The following is a 22,250-nucleotide window of genomic DNA, read 5'->3' on the forward strand; positions in this document are numbered from 1 at the left end:
GGACTTGTAATAGGATTTGTCCTCCAAAATTTCAAGATGATCACTGGAGTGGCTTTCTCTTGGAAAAAAGTCAGCTCTCACTGCTTACGATGTAACCCAGAAGACGTCAAAGAACCAGAGTACAGAATGTTATATATTTCCTTGACCATGCCTAGCCAAGCTTGAGCAGCACTTTAGTGTGTTAAGAGCGATAACATGACTTTGGATTTTTTTTTTATTTATTTTTTTTTTTTTTTTATTAAGTTATATTTTTGGGCATTTTCGCCTTTAATGGACAGGACAGCTGAGGAGAGACAGGAAATGTGGGGAGCAGAGAGTGGGGGAGGACATGCAGTAAATGGTTGAGGCTGGAATCGTACCTGAGACCTCTGTGACTAGGGCTATAGCCTGTGGGGTGCACTCTTAGACCGCTCGGCCAACAGTGCCTGACATGGGATATATATATATATTTTTTTTAATAAAATGAGAAGTACAGGAGAATGTGTAGTGAGCTGGTTGTTCTTGGGCTCCATGCAGGTGTCCTGCTCAAATCAACTCAACTCAATTTTATTTATATAGCACCTTTCATACATAAAATCATGCAGCCCAAAGTGCTTCACTGAATAACAGAGAGACAGAAAACAACTGCAATGGTAAAATTATAAAAGGCAGGATTATAAATAAAAGACTTAAAAATAAAATACAATCAATACAGTAAAATTAATAAAATAAGTAATAGTGGAAAGAAAAGTTAAAAATAAGGTAGCGTTAACAAGATCAGATGAATACAAGAAATAAATAGAAATAAAAATAGATAAATAAATAATTAAATAAGATAAATATATGTTAAAGCAATGATTCAAATAATAATGGTTAAAATAATAATAAAAAATATAAAAACATGTAAAAATAATAATGCAGTCCAGGGCTATAAATAAAGAAATTACAAATGAAAAGCTAGATTAAAAAGGTAAGTCTTAAGTTTACTTTTAAAAACACCCAGAGAGCTCACCGAGTTAACGTCCAGAGGCAGATAGTTCCACAGCTTAGGGGCGTAAAAACAGAAAGCTCTTTGGCCGGCGCTTGTGTGAGACACACAAGGAACATTTAAAAGGGAACCACTGCTAGGGACAACCGGCAAACTATACATTATTCAACATATTATATGGCCACCTATCAATAGTTTTACATGTAATATGGATTTGGACATGAACGTGACATGTTATTGCGATCAAAGAACGACACTTTGAAGCAATATGGCAGAGCGAAACTGGTCGAAGAATTAAACAAGGCTACTTTTTGGACAAGTTTTTTCATCAAAAACAATATAGCAACAAAAGCTAATGATTCACACAACAGATTATTGACCTCAATGGCCTAAATTGTGTGGCGCTGCTATGATGTCACATTGGAGGGATGTCATGCAACCTAAAGTACAACCGACTCCTCAAGCATGTAAACACTAGATCAGAACAGAACAGATCAGACCCTGTGTAAACAAGTAGCAATAAGTTTTAGTTGAATGTTTAACCTAAAACACTTAGGATGGATGGTGGGAGTTAGTTTTAGTGTTTCTTTACCCCAAAAATATATGTGGCACAAATCACTCTTATATATTAATGTGTTATCCAATTAGAATGAACTTGATTTAACTCTATTGATTGTACTTGAGCTCAGAAAGAGGTCCTTAATATTTAATTCACAGTCAGAGCAGCCGTCCTCACAGCAGCTTGGCACGCAGGGCTCAAAGTGGACAGATTGAAACCTTAAGTGTTGAACAGAGAATGAATGAAAAGAAAACAAACTAATAAAGAGCAAATCAAAACATGGGTCATCCCTGTATTTCCCCAGATTTGGAAGCATTTCAAACTAAATGAGGAAAATGTGTATTTCATTAAATGCTAATAAATGTGAGAGGAGCTCTGCAGAGTCTCTCGCTGCTCACACAGAGATCTCTGCCTGATTCTGGAGGAAAATACAGGAGTTATTGCAAGGATCCATGAAGTATTCCAGCACAGAGCCCTCTAAATCCTGATGTCAGATGTTTTATTATTAAAACTCTGAGACATTCAGGACACTCTTTGCAGTTCTCAGAGGCTCAAAGACAGAGAGACGGACAGGCTGGAGTCAATCATAATGCCACATACAACAGACACACACCTCAACTTATTATCTCACCCAGTGCATTCAAAGACTCAGAAGACTTGTGTGAAAGGAGAAGGTAAAAAAAAGTTAAGTTTACATCAATAAAATGTCTTCTTTGTCCTGAATTATAGTACTCGTTTAAACTATCTGTCTTCATTGAACATTTGACAGCACAGAGGAAAACAGGAAATAAGAGAGGAGAGCTCTCTGGATCTGCAGACTTTGCAGTGGTGTGGTATGAATCTTACATCACTAAGTGAAGCCAAAATGTTAAAAGACCCTCTAGTGGCTGTAGTAGAGGTCATACAGCCTGCATCCTCAATGTTAACAGATAAAACATGGGTAAAACTATTAATATGCATATTAAATCAATTTGGTATACTAAGATGTCAATTATTTGGTAAGTTCTTTACGATCAGAGAAGTTTAATTTTGATTACCTCTTTGATGTTAAAATGAGGGGATGTGGGGCGCTGGTTTGGTCTTGTGCAGGGGCGTGTCCAGAACTTTTTTGACCAGGGTAGCCCAACTGAGGCTCTCACATAGGCAGGGGTGGTCAGTGCGTTTACACATAAATAACATTTAACCCTTTTGTCTTCACAACCTACTTTCATTAAAGTATTAAACAGTTGTTATATTCCTTTTGACTTAAAAAAAAAAAAACATGACAAAGTGGCATAAACTTCGAAGCTTGATTCTTTTAGGACTTACAAAAGATGATTTTTCAAAGTCACATTTGAGGGCACTGATAAAGAAATCTACTGTCAGCCTTTTAACTCGTCCCAAATTATAGATTTTAACAGAAACCCCACCTCTGACAAGGCAAACAGCCAATCATAGTTTAGGATTTTGGGGTGGCCAATTGGATTTCAAGGGTTGCCAGTGCCACCCTTGGCCACCCATCTGGACACGCTACTGGTTCATTTGTGCGACCATTGCACCCTTTGCCGCAAATTATCCCCACCCGGTCCTCCAATTTCCTTCTCTATCTACTGTTTTATGCTGTAGATAAAGGAATAAAAAACCCCAAATAAACTTTAAAAAATAGAGCTGATGTAAGGATGGGAGTGACAGCTCTGTTGAAAAAGCAGCTCCTGCAGTGTTCTCGACTGGATTAGCGAAGTAGTGGAGGAACAGTGAGAAAAACCTCTTACACTAGGGTCTTTGAATTTGATAGCCATGACTGTCAGCTTCAAATCGGCAAAAGAATAGACCGTACCCACCTGAGGGATGTTTGGCGTTTTATCGATCATTTAAATGCATGTTTCAGTTAGTGAAGGGGCGTGACATCAATCGCATGCTCCACCGACTGTATTGCTTCTGAGCATGCCTTCGCTATAAACAACATCACCAGCAAAACATGTCAGTGCTTACCGTGGCAGTATTTTGGCTTCACTTTTTTACAGTGGGAGTAAGTGGAGGCATGGTTCAAATTAATGCACAGTACAGTCAACATTTCAGTCATGATGGAGTCATATTTGGATAATTGTTGGTTGTCGAAATGTTTATCTTGGGGCGCTGGTGGCCTAGTGGTCTAAGCGCCCCAAGATAAACACATACAGAGGCTACAGTCCTCGACGCAGGGGTTGCTGGTTCCATTCCTGGCCGCGACCATTTCCTGCATGTCTTCCCCCCACTCTCTACTCCCCATATTTCCTGTCTCTCTTCAGCTGTCCTATGGAATAAAGGTAAAAAATCTTAAATAATAATAATAATAACAAATGTTTATCTTTACAAAGATGGCATTGGGGTGTAGTGCTTTGTTATGTTGCCTCACAGAGAGGAGGTTCTTGATCCTAGCCTTTCAATCCATGCAGGTTTCCTGTATCTTTATCCTGTGTCTGTGTACGTTTTCTACTGATGCTTCGTTTTTTTTTTTTCAACAGACCAAGATCATGCAGGTGACTCCAAACTCGCCCCAGGCTGTGAATGTGACTATAAATGTCTGTCCGTCACTGTGAATGTGTCAGCCTTGTGATAAATTGGTAATCTGTCCAGGGTGAACCCCACCTCTCAACCAATGTCGGCTTAGTTCAGCTTCAGCCCCCTGAAGGATAAACGTATAAGTAATGTAGAGAGCAGATCTTAAGAGAGAACTGCCTCTGAGAGCTGCGTTCCAAACTCAAACTCACGACTTGTTTTTCTGTGCCTCCTTAGCCTCTATTTTGAAGTTGTTTCCAGTCAAGATCTTCATAGCTGTTAACCCTGGCCGAACCAAAGAAGACCAAAAGAGTAATGATTAAATGGAGCTACATGCAGCAAAAACAACTACAGACAAGATGACAAGGTATACAAGAAACTGCTTAAAACCTCAAAACTCAAGCAATTAAGTACTCTTATATTAGAGATGTGTGATGTTAAAGGTCAGTTAATGTCATAAAACATTGATATATTTGATATAGTTCTTGTTACTTTTTTAAATGTGATTAGGAAGAAAAGAAAAATGAGGATATATCACTGCAATTTAGAGCAAAAAATAAGATTCAATAAACTTTTTCTGTGCAGGAGGATTGCATAAGACCTTAGAGGAAACTGGATGGGATTACAGTTGAGACTGTGTGTGCATGTGTGTGTGTTGTCAGAGTGTGTCTGCGCTGCATCCTCACTGTGTTTTTAAAGGCCCTAATGTTTCCTGACATCTCACAGTTAAAGTATCATAGAGGCAGAATGATCGCCCCTGGCTAGCGGGAGAGAGACTGCCTGGGGCCTTTCGCTCTGGGCAAGAGTGTGTGTGAGCGTGTAAATCAGTGTGTGTTCATGTGTGTATGTGTATGTGTATGTGTATGTGTGTGTGAGTGTTCCTTTCAACATGCAATATTCTCTGTGTCATCAGCTTAAACAGCTAAACAGGGTGTTCAAGGGAACGAGGAGGAGGAAGACAAGAGCAAGAAAAAAAAAAGACAGACAGGGATGGAAGAAGAAAGCTCTCATGGCCAACGCGCAGCAGCAGCGCCTGGCTCTGCACCGGACTCCTCTTTTAATGAAGGAGGAAATGAAAACAAGGGTTGAAGGGAAGAAGAAGAAAGAGGAGGAAAATCCATGTGTTAAGTCGACTCTTATTATCTCTTTCTTCTCCCCTCTCTCGCTCTCTTTCTTTAAGTGTGTATGCCTGCAAAGTGTGCTGTGATCTCCATTAGCAGCAACGCTTTAAGGGGGAGAGAAAGAGAGTTGTGGTGTTAAAACCCGTTTGTTGTTGTTCCTGAAATAGTCATGCAGATTCACAATATTCTGCACTAAATTATTCACATGTTAAAGGCTCAGAAGTTTGAGCAAATTGCTGCTTTTTTTCTGCCTTTTTGCCAGTTTTAAGTGCAGGAGGCAGGGTGGTAACGATGTGCACCGTGCCTGAAACCAGCAACTCTAGGCTTGGACTTCAGGTCTGATCTCCTCTTGTTAGTGCTTTCATAAGCCCCCTTCAGTGTTCTTTAAGGGTTAAAATCTGCAGCTCTAGAGCAGGCAATTAACACCAGACCTGAGCTGGACTGCTGCTGTTATTAAACTTACAGCTGCCACCTAATACTTGACCACACAGAAGTCAGAGAGAGGAGTCTAATGGCCCTTTTCCACCAGCCCGTCTTAGCCCTACTCTACTACCAGAGCAGAGCAGGTACGAAAATCTGGTATCTGACACGAGGTACCGCGCCCATGGAAATGCAACACAAACCGAGTAGAGTCGAGTCGACTCGAATAAGGCTGGAACTGTGTAGTGGAAAAGGGCTATTAGTGAACCATGTTTCTGTTTGTCAGTCAGGCTCCAAAAAATTCAAATACAGGAGCTGTCCCTTATCTGTCACCGTGAACATTTCTTCAACTTCTGCTGTCATTATAAAGGTGTTAAAAATTACTTATTTAAAAACATTGATAACATTGATGCCTAACCAAACCGGGAAATCTGCTCCATTACAAGATTCATCACACATTGACACATATTAACAGTAATTTTTCAAGTTACATTATAGCGAAAAATTATTGTATTAGTGAGCATTGCACCACCAACATAAATAGAGCAAGTCTCATGACTTTTAACACTGTCGCTATTATCACTACCACATGTGGCTTTAGTTACTTTATAACAATCAGCAACTTAGAGATGCACTCACAAGCTCTGCTGCCATTGCCTGGGCGACAGGATCTTCCTCCACGTTTTCCTATCAGAGACAGTTAGGGTCCTGTAGCTCCTCAGGCTGTGCTCGTCTGGCGTTTTGACCAATCAGAATTGAGTATGTAACACAGCCTGGTAATACATAAGAAAAGACAGGTTACAACTTGTGTTAGACCATTATTTTCTGGTAGTTAGCTAGCTAGTTAGTAGCTATAGGCTAGGCTTAACTAATTTGATTAGACTTATAAAATCAAAGATTGCCTGTCAGAAAGGATGTATTAATCTATGTCTAAACACAGTAATCTTCCAACTCCTTGCTGATTTTCACTTACATTGGCATATACATTTTCATTAGCAATTTCACACTGTTGTTAGGAGTCAGCTAGCTTGTAGTATGTGCTTGTAAAATGTTAATTTAAAAAGCGAATTCACAAATTTAACATTTTTCTGTAATGTGTTGATGTGCTGAAAATATTATTTTGCAAGATCTCTTTCAGCCCTTGAACTTAGTATACAATGTCTAAATCTTCCAAGATGAATATTGAAAAAATAATAATGTCATGTGTAATGATGAATGGACTAACCCCTCTCAGCTAAGAATTTCTGATCGATTCGATATATGTGTAGTTAGGAACAGCCCTATATCCTACAAATTTAGATCAAGCTCTTTAATACTTTGGATATCAATGAAGGTAAAAGCTAATAGTGTGGCTGATAGTAGGCTCATTGTGTGGCTAACACACACTCACACAGGAACCTTACAGATGTATTAGTAGGTCACAGCTGCAGCAGTTTTAGCCGGTAGCTGCAAGCGTGGAGGAGAAAGTGAGTGAGGAAGGGAGGGTCAAAGTACAGTAGTGTATAATGGTGCCTAGTGTGAGTCCACACAACAGATGAAGTCATTTCACACTCGTCTGTGAATGAAATGAGAGCCCGGCGATACCATCTCCCCTTGCGCCCGCTCTCTGCCTGCACAGCTTTTGATCTTCCCGAGCGGCGCTGAAATGATCTTCTGTCCGAGTTTTTTACAGCGAATCAGTGCCGGACAATTCTCTCCCTCTGTCCCCATTTTCTGTCTCATTGTGAAAAAGCCGCTGAGCTGGAGAGTTCAAAGCTGGAGCCCAGATGAGATGAGCACCACTCGCAAGGAATTACATTAGAGTCTGACTGTCCCATGTGCCAGCACGCAATACATCAGAAAGAGCAGAGAAGGTTTTCATGTCTTCAAGATGACCATATAGAGCTGTAAAGAGCAGAGACTGCTACTGCAACACCTCCACTCCTGCAGCAATAACCCGCAGTCCTGAAACTGTGATCAGGTGGAGAAATAACACATCTTTTCAGGTGAAGAGGGACACATTTGACCACATCAGCTTAAAAATGCAAACACCTTCTCTTTCTCTTGATACGGCTGTCTGCATCTTTAAATGGATGAATTTCATTCTGCTTCCAGCACACTGTGTTCAGAATTCAGTCAATCATACTTAATCATCCTTTATTCATTCTCAAACAAAGATTAAATTAACCAATCTGAATTAATCAAACTTCTGAGGAACCATGGTGAGGTTTGTTTGGCATCATTTGGTTGAGGAATTTGGAGCCGTAGCTCTATGTTCACTACTGTTTGCATAAATTTGACATCAGGATTTTTCCTGCTTTCAAAGTTATTTTTCCCCAACAGTCAATGTACTCACTGTACACACCTCTACTCTTACTAGCTAGCCTGTTGCATCACTATTTTTGTAATGCCAGGGGTGTGTCCAGAGGGGTGAACAGGGGTTGCATTGCCCCCTTGAAATCTGATTAGCTAATCCAAAGTCTGAGACTGTGATGGTTCGCTCTTCATTTCATCATTTAAGAAATATTGCAAAACTAAGGCCCATTGTGTCCAAAGTTGAGCTTGAGATGATTGCTCATGCTTTTGTTTCATCTCGTTTAGAGTACTGTAATTCTTTGTTCAATTGTCTCAGCAGCACGTCTTTGAACCACCTACAAGTGGTCCAAAACACTGCAGCTAAGCTCCTCACAAAATCATCCAGATGGTCCCATGTCCCACCTATACTTAAGTCTTTGCATTGGCTCCCCATTAAGTTCCAAATCCAGTTTAAAACTCTTGTGATCGAGTATAAAGCAATACACGGTCAGGCTCCAGCATATATCGGAGAACTACTGAAGCCGTATAACTCCAGTAGGACTCTGAGGTCCTCTAATCAGGGGTTTGCTGGCTGTCCCTCGCACCAGATTAAAAACTAAGGGTGGACTGTGCTTTCGAGGTTGTTGCTCCACAAGTGGGACAGTCTTCCTCCAAAACTGAGAGCTGTGGGCACTGTCGTCATTTTTAAAAAGCGGTTGAAAACCCATTTCTTTAGACAAGCATTTGATTGACCTGTCCATTTTTATGTCTGTTGTGTTTACATCAATGTAATTCTTGCGATGTCTTGCTTGTTGCTTTTAATTCTGTTATTGTGAAGCACTTTGTGACGCCTGTTCTAGAAAGGTACTGTATAAATAAACTTTGTTTTTATTATTATTTTTATTGTCTATGTGCTTTGTAAGAGGTGTGGCTTATGTTAAAATCAACTTTTTGGACTGTGCTGCATTCATACACTGTCTGAAACATGAACATTGTCTCAGAGACATCAACTTATTGTTCTGAAGTGCAGTTTTTAAGCCCAACAATGGTGGTTGCCATGTTGGCAAAGAAGCCGACTTGAGGCAGGAATTTAGCCTCCTAGCAAATCACTACAGTGTGCCCACCTGTCAAGTCAGCCACACCCCTAATTATGCCTATTATGCAATACTTGTAACCTTAATATCTTAAAAACGAAGGAGTTATTTAAAAAATGTTACCATTCAGTGTGTATGAATATGGACACCTAAAGTTCACTTCATGTTCCCCTGTTATTTAGGCAAAGATTACATTAATATGGCAGTTTTGGTTAGCTTGGAACTTGTTAGCTGTGTCCCTATTCAGGGGCTGTATCCACTGAAGGTTGCAGGCTTTGGGATACGGTTCTGTCACCGTACGACACTGAAAGCTGCACCTGAACTAGCTAAAGAAACAAAAGTCACAAACATTAAAGCTGCTGTTGGTAGTCGTGACATAAACATCAGTTCGGAGAGAGATTTCAGATGTCAACACTACTCCTTTCCACCAGATTTCCTCTCACTCACCTCCCCCTCCCCTATCTGCTGTCGTAACCACGCCCACAAAAGACCGCTGTGTGCATTCTATGAGGAAGTAGTGGCTTCCCAGCCAATCAGGGCAACAGAAGGTCGGAGATTAGCTCTGATTGGTACGTGACAAAGGAAAAGAGGGGAATAATAACATTGTTTGATACAAAGGCATTAGAAAACACAGAGATTTCGCCATAATCTCAAATTACTTCACTTACAGATGAGTACCAATGGGTATTAAAACCTTTTCTCCAAACCCAGCAGAAAAAAAGTAACTTTTTTTTACATCATTCCTAACAGCAGCTTTAGCCTCTTTGTAGGGGCCAAATGTTGATTTTCTGTCTTATTTGTTAATCATGATTATTTCCTTTTTATGGTTGAATTCATTTCCAGTTTTGGGTTCATGGGTGTGGTTTGCCTTTTAAGTTCCTGTTCAGTTGTGTGGCGGAAGGTATACAAAGAGGGTGAGTGGGGTTGAGTATGTTTTGTTGACTGCCACCGTCATCGTCATTATCATCGTTTATTTAGTTCTTTTTTGGTATTGATTTTTTTTTGAGTGTTTTGTAAATAAATAGAAAACTTTCCTTGGAATTTGATTTTGATTTATGGCAAGACGCGTCACAAACACGAGCCCACTTAGTCTCTGCGGCACCTTTCAATCTGAGCCGCTTCACTCTTACTTCAAGTTTAAAGGCCCATTTACACTTTTTCATCATTTCTATTGTTAGCTTCAGGACTGAGTTGAAACAAAATACTTACATTTTAAAATGTATTCCTCGGCTGCATGACAGCTCACCATCTCATCTGAATTGGCGCACAATGAATCTTGGGAATGCTGGGCTATGAAGGATGCATCACATCGATCATTTGTGGCCCTGAAGAGGATGCATTTGTCATCATCATTTGAAGGAGTCTTCTAAAAGGGACAGCCGTGTCGCGCTGCTGTGACGCAATTAGTCTTAAAATGCAACCTTCAAAGGATTCAGCCCCTGAATTGAAACACTGCTTTGTTTCAGCTCTTTGGCCCCCGAGTGCACTGTCTGCTGCAGGTGCCGATGTGATCATCACACTGTGCGTGTTTTCTTGCACCTGTTGGACTTCTTTGCAGCGTTTGCACTCCTGTTTCTTTTACAAATTGCCAAATATTTTTACATTGTGTTGGTGTTGTACCAGATACACCCTCACACTTTCTCTTTTCCACTCTCTCTTGCACATACACACGCTCAGACACTTCTCGTGTTCCTGTGGAGTGGAAGCAACATGCAGGGAGGGAGAGTTGAGCCATGAATCATGACTATTATCATTAGGTTAAGCACCAACAGACCCCAAAGGCAGTGAAAGCCTCTGTGGAGAAGCGGCACTCTAAATGAGCCTGATTATTATTATTGTCCTCCAAATGAGAGTGATTAGTATTGATGTCTAAATGAGCACTGAGGTTATTATTGCCCTGATTATTATTATTATTATTATTATTATTATGGCAGTGTTATGAGGAGCAGGCGGCCTCGCTCGTCCTCGCTTCATTCACTTTTAATTCCACAGGCTGCCTCTTTTACAGACAAGAGTGCCACATGGTCACCACGCACGCATACACACACACACACACACACACACACACACACACACACACACACACACACACACACACACACACACACACACACACACACACACACACACAAACACATCTCATAAAAACCTACAGAGCAATTGCAAATCAAGGTTCACACACTGCATCATGAAAAGTGGAATTCAAGGTGTCGTCCTTTTGATTATTTTTTGTCCGACACGCGATTCATTTGCCCAGACTGCTTTGTCAAAGTCAGAATATCTTATTTCAAACATCTTTTCCTTTTTCATTTCTTCATATATGAAGAAATTGTGTTAAACAAAAAGGCTTTCTCTATTCCAGTCTCATTAGCTTGACCTATATTAAACACAATTAGCTTTTTCTTCCTTTAAATTTCAGGTACAATTCTAGATTTAAGTATATTTTCTACAAATAAAGAATGGCTATATATCTCTCTTTTTTTTGCCTGAGGTTTTTTTTACTCTAGTTGTGTGTTTATTTTAGTTTTTGTTTGTCATTAGCTATAAACTTTTTTAAAATATTTTTTTATTAATTTTGCATGGACATACATTCATAATAATCAGGGATACAATGCTGAATATAGACACAAATATCCATAGTATAGTCAAAATTAGCCTAGAAAGGAACATCAAGGGTGCTGGTGGAACGTACCAAAACACCACTAAACCACAGAAACAACAGAAACCTCCAAATAAAAAAAAGAGGTAAATAGAGCAAGTACAATCATTAGATTGACACACCAATAAAAACACAGCAATAGACACAAATACTATTATGCATGCATATAACAGAAAATTAAAATGTTTAAAATGTTCTTTAAAAATCAGTCTAGTATGCAAGGTAAATTTGAGATTTTTTTTTCAACTCTGTTAAATTGGTGAATTTCATCCCAGAGAGATATTTTTATTTACTCTTAATTGTTTGCTCATGTTACCTTTGAATATGACCTTTCCTGTTCCTCCTCCTGTCTGTCGCTCGCAGAGCTGTTTGCATCTCTGAGAAAGCAGAGACCAAAAGGCTGTTAATGACTTTTATTATTTGCAGAGCTCAAAAATGCTGGAAAACAGTATCATCTGTTTATGTCCCAATCACATCATTTACACCTATACACACATGCTGTCATCCCTGTACATTCAAGCTCTTATACTGTTATTTTAAGATTACTGTAAAGCATTGCTACATTTATGAATGTAAATTGACCTATTAGGTAAGTAAGTTTTAGATATTTTCTTTTCATTTTGACTGTTTTTAAAATGTTTTTCTACTAGCTTCAAATATCTGTTGATTCTTTGGTACATGATCATCTCAAATTCTTTTAAAAAACCTTGTCTTGCTAAATTGCCTGCTTCATTTGACAAATAATTCAACTTATTTAAGAAGTACTTCCCTAATTTTAGTACTTTCCCTTCATTATAGGAGCTGTACTCACAGATCCACAACCACAAATAGATCAACACACACAAATTCCCACACTCCTATGCATGCAGGCACACACACTTATGCACAGCATTATGAACTCACACTAAAACGAAGGAGGGCTGAACGTGGCGAAGCAGCGATGTTTAAGCAGATGGAGGCGGATCACAGTTTCCCTGAAACAGAATAAATAAATCAACATCTGAACAGAGATCAGAGGAAGCAGCTGAACTGAGCGTATGTTAATTCAGTCAAAGTGATGGACGTGAGAGGCCCTGTCATCCCTGCTGGGTTGTTAATGGGAATAATCACTGCTGCAAATCAGTGACTAAACACAGCTACACTGTAAAAAATTAAGGTCTTACCAAGTGTATTAGTGTCATTATGAGCTAAAATATCCCATGATACTTTATGTAAACCATATTGAGCTTAGATATAAATTTTTCTAAGATATTACACGCCAAAAATAAGAACTTAACTGAGTATAAATATTTGTTCATTGTTCAAAAAGAACATTTTTCCTGATGAGCTTTTTCAAATAAGTTATTAATCACAATAAACCTTGTCCCAAGGAGCCCAGCATGAATTTTTTTTTCTGAACTGGCAGCCATTTTTACCCCAAATCTCTAATTTTTTTCCTTAAAATAAGACTTAAACCTGAACTTGTCAGGTCACTCCAACTCAAGTTAACCCTCCTCTTATGTTAGTTCCTCAGGGACAGCAATAATGTTCCTGGGTCAATTTGACCGGGGGCATATTTAATTATCCAAAAGTGTCAGAACCCCAAGAAATCCCAATAAACATTTTTTTAATCTCATTATTAACTCCATTACTAACCATTTAAATCCATATATAGTGTAATGGTGTTTTTTAATCCTCACAGATCATGGTTCAATGAGGATAACTCACTCAATTTTCATGAAAATCATGTTAAAACTGTTTTAAATGTACATTGGAAAGACCTAAATATAAATACAATAGTTTTACATTACATAGATTTTGTTTTATGTTATTTTGATTTTTTTTATTTTTTATTTTATGAAGTGATGTTGATAAATTAACACGAGACACCTCTTCTGTCACATGATGCCCAGATTTTTAGGCTGTTTTTAGCAGGTTTGGAAGATATGTATATATATTGCTTAAATTGTGAAATGAACCATTTTGATTTTTTATGTTGATTTCATCTATTAAGCCAAGCAAAGACGTTTCATATAGAAAAAATACTTTCAATTTTTTATTTTTTTATTTTTGAACTTTAAAAAGGGTCAATTTGACCCACAACATAACAGGAGAGTTAAGTACCATGAGATTTTTGACTGCTAAGCACAACTACACTCGGTAAAGTTTGGGTTTTGATATGTATTTTGGTCTTTTTCAACAATATAAATTTGTTGATTTGGATTTTTGTCAAAAAAAAAGGATAATCTTACAAAATAAGTTTGTTTTTCAGCTTAATTGTTGCTGCTTAACAATTTGAAAATTGTAGGAGGGTTTAGAGTGCAGCTAAGTAGGTTTGCCATTTGGGTCTGCTGTTTAGGAATTAGGTCTGTGTACATGTATGCGTGTGTTTTTTTCTGTGTATGTGTGTGTGTGTTTGAGTGTGTGTTTATTTTGTTGTCATGACAGCTGTCAGATCACTCCGCTGATTGGCCAATGTGACAGGCATCAAAAAGCGCCGTGGGAGGAGAAAGGAGGAGGCGGGCTGCCCAGCTGTCAATCACTGCCAGTCTCAAGTCCTGCTCAACCAACAAAGCATCACCTGGGCCCACACAAACATACAGGAACACAACCACACACGTACACAAACACAAACATATGCACACAACCTTTTAAGCCCACATGTAGAAACATAATCCATAAATCTTCATGCAGACATCCTGAAACATAAAATACCATAAAAACGCTTCTTTCTGCTTTGCACACAAAGTGAATGACCCTATATCATTCTTTCTCACACACACACACACACTAACACCGCAGTCGTCAGTCTTAACACAGACAGGCATTCACTTTGACAGAGTAATTATGACGTCCCACTCTGAAGGAGCCCTGGGCTGAGAGGTGAGAGTTATCGATCCCACACAGGAGGAAATTTATCAATGTCCAAACGCTCAGCCCTGACAGGAACCCAATCCACTCAGAGCACAATGTTCAAACTGTTCAGGTCGGCTCGGAAAACACACCTCAGCCCGGCTCTGAGGAGGAGCGGCCAGCCAGGATGAGGGCCGGTGAGGGGTCGGAGGGGTCAGAGGGGAACGCTGGAGACAGAGGAGAGAAGAGTTTGTGTCTTTATGGGTCAATAAGTTCTCAGGATTAAACATCTGAAGGTTTAAACAGTTAGAGGACACAGGCACACAGCACTCTTTCTGATCTGATGCAGCATATCAAGAGGCCTCTCAAAATAGTTTCAAATCATAAATCAAAAATTGTTTTACTTTATGATGTGACAGAAAAGTGTTAGACTTTAGTTCACTGTAAATGCAAAGCGACCTCATAAGATGTGCTGAAAGACACATGGATTCTGTTTCAATGAGCTTTCGGTATACACAACAGAATCTTCATCATCACTGTTACACTGAGTAGCTTTTATTTAAGAAATAACCATGATGACCTCTGTCAGTTGAAAACAGACAAACAAATATTTGTAGTAGCTTTATTTTTAACACATTGTAGCGCTGCATTGTCAGACGTTTACCACTCTGAATAAGTGTGGAACATTTCAGTAATGTTTCAGAATCCAAAAGTTTGTTTTGTTAGGTGCAGAGACCAAAAGGCCTCTAATCACAGCAACGAATAGTGTGATGCCACAACAGCATGCAATGCTGCATAGCAAGTTCTAACATCCAATAAATATGGCTTTGATTGCTACTAAGCAGCTACCTCCAGTTTTGAGAATTGAAGCGAACGCAGAGGTGCTAAAAACTGTAGTTCCTTTAGTGTCCACTTTAGTGTCCAATGCCAGTAATAAGTAGGGATGTAATGGTATTGTAAATATCTCGGTTTCAAAATTCTCAAAATAATGCCGTGGCATGTGAGGGTATCAAACAGGAACTCGAAGTATTCCCGCTGGTGTTCTTTTTTTTCTGGCGCTATTGAGAGGGCCGGTCTGAGAAGCAAACACCATCTCCTATGATCCCCTGCGCAGTGCAGGAAGAGATGGCGGAAAGCACAGAGGGGGAGCAGAGCAGAAAACTTAAACTAGTGGAACCTCCTGCAAAGTTTAAATCAGATTTATGGACGCATTTTGGTTTTGCAGTAAATAAAAACGATCGAGGAGAAAACATGACGCACATGCAAAAAACTGTTTGCAGACACTGCCAGACCGGGATCGTCTACAAGTTGGGGAATACAAGTAATATGAGAAGCCACTTGATGAATCATCACCTGGAAAAGATTCTTGATGTGAAACCAAGAAGCAAGTGAGGCCAAACATCAATTCGTGAGGCATTTCAACCAAGTTTTCCTCATGGCAGCACGAGAGCTCAACTCATCTCAAGGCGTATCGGAGAATTCATTGCCAAAGGCCTGCAGCTGTTTTCAGTGGTGGACAATGAGGGATTTAAAAGGTTGGTGAATGCGTTTGAGCCAAGGTACAAAATGATTAGAACATTTGAGCATTATGTTTGTGTTCAATTACAGTGAGTGTGTTTATCCTTATCATTCCTGGCACTTAATTTTCCACACTGACATTTTTTCAAAGTCATCTTATTTTTTTGACAATACCGCAATAATTCTGTACCGTGGCCTTAATACCGTGACGATATCATATTGTGAGATTTTTATATCATTGCATCCCTAGTTATAAGTAAGGGATAATGAATGGTTGGCAAGGGGTTATGGGAAATGGACTCTCGACAGGGTGAGACAAGATCTTGTCCACCCTGAATGGAAAATTACTTTATACAATTGTAGGTCTGGTATGCTTTCATAGGACACAAAGAGGCATCATTACATATTATAATCAAGCTCCTAAAAAGGGGCTTTAAACCCTTGATTCTGATTGGACAAAACCCCATCACAACAGCAGTTGATTATCAACGGTAAAAGTAACACCAAGGACATCCTGATCACACACACCATATCAAATCAGTCTATGGTAAGGAGTCTGCCACATTCCACCTCTTCCTGTTGACACCAAGCGGCAACCTCCAGTCTCAAACTATCAAGCCCATACGGAAGTGTTATAAACTGCAATTCATCGAGAATCCACTTGAGGCTGGCTGCAGAAACACCGGAAACCACATAGACACCAATTAAAAAAAGATGATCTTTGCAGCATTAATAAACATGTTTACAGTCTGGTTCAAAAAACAGCTTGGCTCTATGTAGCTAGTTTCTCGATCGGCACACACTGTACGGGGGGTGATTTTTTTTCTAATGCCACGGTTCAGAAGATATTAAGATAATTATTTTTTGCCCAAATAAGGACATGACTGACTTGACTTCCGGACGGGAACACATAGCTGTTGGTTAGGAGGCTCAAACTCCGCCTCTTTATGTCACACTATGTCTGGTTGAGTTCCGCATTTCCAATATGGCGGCCGCCGTCGATTGGCTTCAAAACAGCATTCAGGAAGAGATAGGTGACGTCACGGATACTACGTCCATTTTTTATACTGTCTATGGTTGACACTGTGCCAAAAACCATCTCAGGCTGGTCTTGGGAGTGTGGAAATAATAACATTTACTGGGCACAGATGTGAGAGCAGCCTGAGGAGCTGCTGGACCCCAACCATCCCTGATAAGGAAAAGTGGAGAAACATCCTGTCCTGCAATCCAGGCAACAGCGTTCGTTTCACCTTTCACCTTTTGGCGGTTAGCCTTTGTATTCAAGGAAAACTGGGATGTTGCCACACTGTTTTAACAGTTTTGTCTTTGTTTTTATTTCTTTTTTTTAATTTCCTCTGTCATGTGCATGCAGATTAGAGGTGCAATATTTTCACACTACATCAGGAAGTATTCATAATTTGTATTTTATACTCTGAGAAGCACTTTAGCAATTTTCTGGCTCATGAAGAAACAGATCGTTCCTTCATTGATGGTAGTTTGGTCAATATTTCTGTCAGTGAGCATCATAATGAAACTGTCATGAGAAAGACCCGTCGACTTAGACGTCCACGAAAAAGGGCGGTGAAAATCACATCCATCAGGAGCATGTGTGTGTGTGTGTTTGAAAAGTTTTGATCCTATGCAACACCAGGAAACTTTTCGTTTTTGTTTTCATTGTGTGTGCGTGTGTCTTTTAGTGTGTGTATGTGTGTTATTTGTCTTCCCGCTCATCAACTCCACCATCATACTAACCCAGCACCTGTGGACATCTGCCTACAGCCGGCGGTGATGTCCACACCTTCATTTTTCTCAGACAATGAGTGGAATCATTTCCCCCTCACACAGACCTCTACATCATTATTGACACCGAATTATTGATCAGGACCTCGGCTGCTAAATTACAACCTATTAGTCAAACTCTTTCGCCCGCTTTTGAAAAGAACAGAGAGGGAGAGGTTGATGGAGTGAGATTATGGAGGAGCTTTATGATCTTGGAGGCTTTTGTTGCCACCAGATTGTGTTATATTTGCTGGATTTTTCTGTTTTACTGCTGCTTAGGACATTCATAGAGCGAATGCAGATTAAACAGCAGATAAACATTCTCCTGTAGCACATTCCTCAAGCTCTCGCTCTGATTCAACATTAGTTTAAGGACGCAGAGGTTTCAGGTGAAATCTACAACACTGAAGTTAGAGAGCATGCCAGCTGCCTCACTTAATTTTTCCTCCTTTTTCTCTTTTTTTGATGTTTGGCCTGAGGCCTATCCTACTAAAGAGAAGTAATTTGGCTTATCTTATCCCAGAGACCTAGCAGCTGCTTTTTATTCTTTTTTTTGTGAGCTCTTTTTTCTCATTTAGTCCAACAAAGATTGTCCTCATAGATTGACCTTCTCCGTGCCTGCAGGCCGTTGCCCTCATGCCAGTAACTAGATAACACACTCTATCAGAGATTTGAGAAAATCATTGGGAAAGCAGTGGGGCTGATAGTGGCATCAATCCTAACCTGACACCAGGCTGGGTCAACCATTTATCTCTCCACACCGCCTCTGGTCACAACAGCGGCCATCTTGCTCTGCTACATCCTTCTTTAATAACCTTGGCCACGTCTCTTTGCAGGCTGAGAGGATAAGACGCCGCCGCACTCCCAGTGATCGCCGCCGTCGCTGTTTTGTTTGCATTTGTACCCGTGAAAATCACTTTCCAACGCATTTACTGTGTGTTTGAGATCAACAAGATTCTCAGACACAAGCAAACACACTCACAAACACACACAGGAGATGTGTCTAACAAGAGGGCCAGGGCTCACAAACTCGTTAGCGTAGGAGCTAATGGTGACTCTGCTGTCATTAATTCCCCATGGTGTTTGACTTAAATGCTTCTATATTGGTGGAGAGAGAGATTCCCAGAGGCCTCCTAGCGCTGAGATCATTGTTTTTCACTTACTAACAATGAACTTATGATCAGAGTGCTGCGAGGCTTTTAAGAAAAGCCCCGCAGGATCATTACAGTGTGTGTGTGTGTGTGTGTGTGTGTGTGTGTGTGTGTGTGTGTGTGTGTGTGTGTGTGTGTGTGTGTGTGTGTTTGTGTGTGTGAGTGTGTGTTTGTGTGTGTGTGTGCGTGTGCAGATCTATTTGTTGCCAAACGAGGCCGGCGGAGCAGCAGTGTGTCCGAGGCTCATCTCGCTGCTCTGTGGCGCAGCCGGGATGAGAGTGGAGGTTAAATGGGGCGTCATCAATCTCAATGAAGTGCAATTATTTTCTCACTTATTAATCATTGCAGGCTAATAGCTGGTGGCAAAGCCGGGCCCACCATTTGTCAAACTTAGCAGATTTCTGTAATTTTGTTTCCCGTTTCCCCTCCTAATGTTTGTGTAGACTTTGGCAGATATCTATGGAGGGCTGCAATAAGTCTGTGCCTCCAAGTATCTATCTCCTACCTGCACGGCAGAACTAACCCAACTTCTTGCCGTTCCTCCGTGTGAGTGATTCCCTCCATTTCAGAGCTGAGTGACTATTTCATGGTCTGTGGCAGAGCAGAATGGAAAGCTTTATTTGCAGGGTGCAGCATGGACGGACTATTGATGGTTAACTACACTCAAACCTTAACAAACTTCACCCATTACTCCTACATAGTATAGGATGTTAGTTTGCAGCTATAAAATGTGAATCTACTTATAATTTATCAGACATTACAAACATTCTGCATTAAGGAAGGAAATAATAAACCATACCATTTTCAGGCCATCAATTCAATGCAAATATATCGCTATTTGGCACTTGACATTTAGAACAAAGGTTACGATGTCTGCTTTTGTTTTAGAAGAGCCAATTGAAACATTGCCAAATCAGTTCATGATGAAGATTGATTAAACGGTGTGTTCCACTGCCCTCTGATTAGAAAGAGTAATTCATTTGCACCTCTTTTGCTACATTTCAGACAACCCTGAAACTTTGGCCTTTAACAACTTATGAAAAGACACAAAATCTATATAAGACACACCCATATAATGTATCAGCCACAGGTTTCTGAACAGGTGTTATGAGGCCCAAAGATGGCGGCCATATTGGAATTAACTCCAACTAACTTTTCATTAATTTAGAAGGTGGCAAAGAGGTGGAGTTGTGGTCATGGCCTTAAGGCTGATTTATACTTCTGCGTCTCCCCTATGCAGCAGGAGCTGACGCCGACATGAGCACCACATACTTGTGCGTCGATCATGTGTCTGTGTCACGCAGCAATTCTCCGCCGAAACGCTTGAGGGCAGTGCGGTCTCTCTGATAACTGGTCGCCTGCTTCCGGCCCCGCTACAATCTCTGTTTACTTTTCCACAGAGATTCAGAGCGTGTTATGTTAATCTACAGCTGATACATGTTGCTGTTTATCATACAGACATGATTACATGAAGAATACAGAGGAGGAGATGAAATACGAGGCCGATGTGTGGCCAATGAGCGGGACTCCCGGAAGTGTTGTGAATGCGGGAAACACAATCTAGTGGACCAATCACAGGGCTTGCGGTATGCGTCAATACTACAGGTAGTTACATTTTGGAGGAGGTGCACGTCAGCTACGTGCGTAGGCCATTGCGTAGGTATGGGAGCCACGCGGACCTACGGTGTAGGCTACTCCGTTGATTCAACGCAGAAGTGTAAATCAGCCTTTACTGCTTGACACACCCACCTGTCAGTCAAATAAGCCGCACCCCCAACCATGCCTTACTATACATAACTCTCAGCCTTGATATAATAAAAAAGAATGAGAAAAAAAATAATGAAATATTGGGAGTCAGCCTCAGGTAGACATAAAGGAAATACCAATTTTTTCACTTTTCACTTTTTTTTTTTTAACAGCACAGGTTATCACTTTGACACTCCAGGCTTTGAAAATCCTAGCCTGGCTGCGTATGGCTGCTTTAATATCACAGCTACAGCGATATAAGATGATTATAGAAACACATTGTTGTGTTGTAGGCGAAAGACTATCAAAATCTGCTCGATGATAGTGATCAGGGGCTATTAATTGGCCGAACCCTTTCAGCCACTACATTGGGTTTTCAGTCCCTGGTCATACTCATAATCAAGACACCAACATGTGATTCTGTTTGAAAAAAAAAAAAGGAATTTAAAAGAGTTGTGAAAGGATGTGGAATAATTGGAACTAAAAGTTGGAAATAAAAATCAGCCTCCTTTGACCTGTACTGTATGTGAATGTCTGTGATGTCCTGACCCTAAAACACATATTTGACTTACTTTTAACAGCAAAGATCCCTCAGGTTGGTTCAGTCCACAGAGAAACAGATTCCTGTGTTGGTTGGAAGCAGAGTAATGAAAAGTTCAGTGACTTTAGTGTTAGTGTTTGTTAGGTTTTATTTCTCTTTTCCTCCTGTACCCTCCCAATCTGGTGCACACAGGAGCCACATTTGTCAAGAGGTAACAGTCATGACATTATAGCCTTCTTATGGCATTGAGTTACAAATTAAAACCAAACTTCTAAATAATATGAACACTTAGACATAAATCAGTTTGTGCTGGAGTGGGTGACTCTGGGATTTTTAGAACCATGATCTCCAGAGCAGAGCCCCACACAGGCCCTGGAGTCCATGTTTGACTGAGGAGGGCCTCTGTCAGACAATCTGGCTCACCCACTCCAGCACGAGTCAGCAGTACCTCTGATAGCAGTATAAATGAAAATTACATTTTTACCAGCTAGAGCTGCAGCACGACTTCACCACCTCACTGAGTTGTGTCCAAGAGATTGTCTTCAAACAGAAGCAACTGACTTGAAGCCCACAAAACAGAAGAGAAGAAATCAACTAACCTGCTAAGGTTTCGATCTGTCCTGCTTTTGTAATGCAATAAATTGAGTTCAGCTGGGGAGCTGAGGGGGTGTGACGTCTGTCTGAACCTATGGTGGTCAATTAGGGACACAAGGCTGCCGGCTAAACATGTCCCATCTGAAAACATGGAGAGGGCAGGCTTTTTGATGTATACTGTCAGTATAGAGCTCCAAATGTTTTGGCTTCACATTTGGGGAGCTGCTGTGTGGTCCATCTTTTAATAAAGTCGAAAAGCAAAACTAAGATTTTCACATAATGTAATGTGGCCCTGTATGCTCATTGTTTTGGTTGAAGAGACCACAGATTTATGTGTTTGCTTTGCTGTTCTGAGTCTCATCAGTATAAGCAGCCAGCAGCTCAGACAAAGCTCTGATACACCCACTGCACTGAACACTTCCTACAGTGAGAGAAAGTTGGGGGCTGGCTTTGGAACACTAGAGAGCCATACATGTTT

General features: G+C 40.3%; 1 long non-coding RNA gene across 2 annotated transcripts; it reads right to left on the minus strand.

Annotated features, from left to right (window-relative positions):
* Window positions 1-13,672: 13,672 nt before the first annotated feature.
* On the minus strand, window positions 13,673-21,772 carry LOC117824341. Of its 2 annotated transcripts, none has more exons than XR_004633565.1 (3): window positions 21,663-21,772; window positions 21,210-21,261; window positions 13,673-14,670 (listed from the first exon to the last, which is right to left on the minus strand). It is a non-coding gene; the product is annotated as an uncharacterized LOC117824341 (long non-coding RNA). The 2 variants fall into 2 exon arrangements; XR_004633564.1 differs by having other exon boundaries at window positions 21,655-21,772.
* Window positions 21,773-22,250: the final 478 nt, after the last annotated feature.

This window comes from Notolabrus celidotus, chromosome 13 (assembly GCF_009762535.1).
Source record: "Notolabrus celidotus isolate fNotCel1 chromosome 13, fNotCel1.pri, whole genome shotgun sequence".
NCBI classification, from domain to species: Eukaryota; Metazoa; Chordata; class Actinopteri; order Labriformes; family Labridae; genus Notolabrus; species Notolabrus celidotus.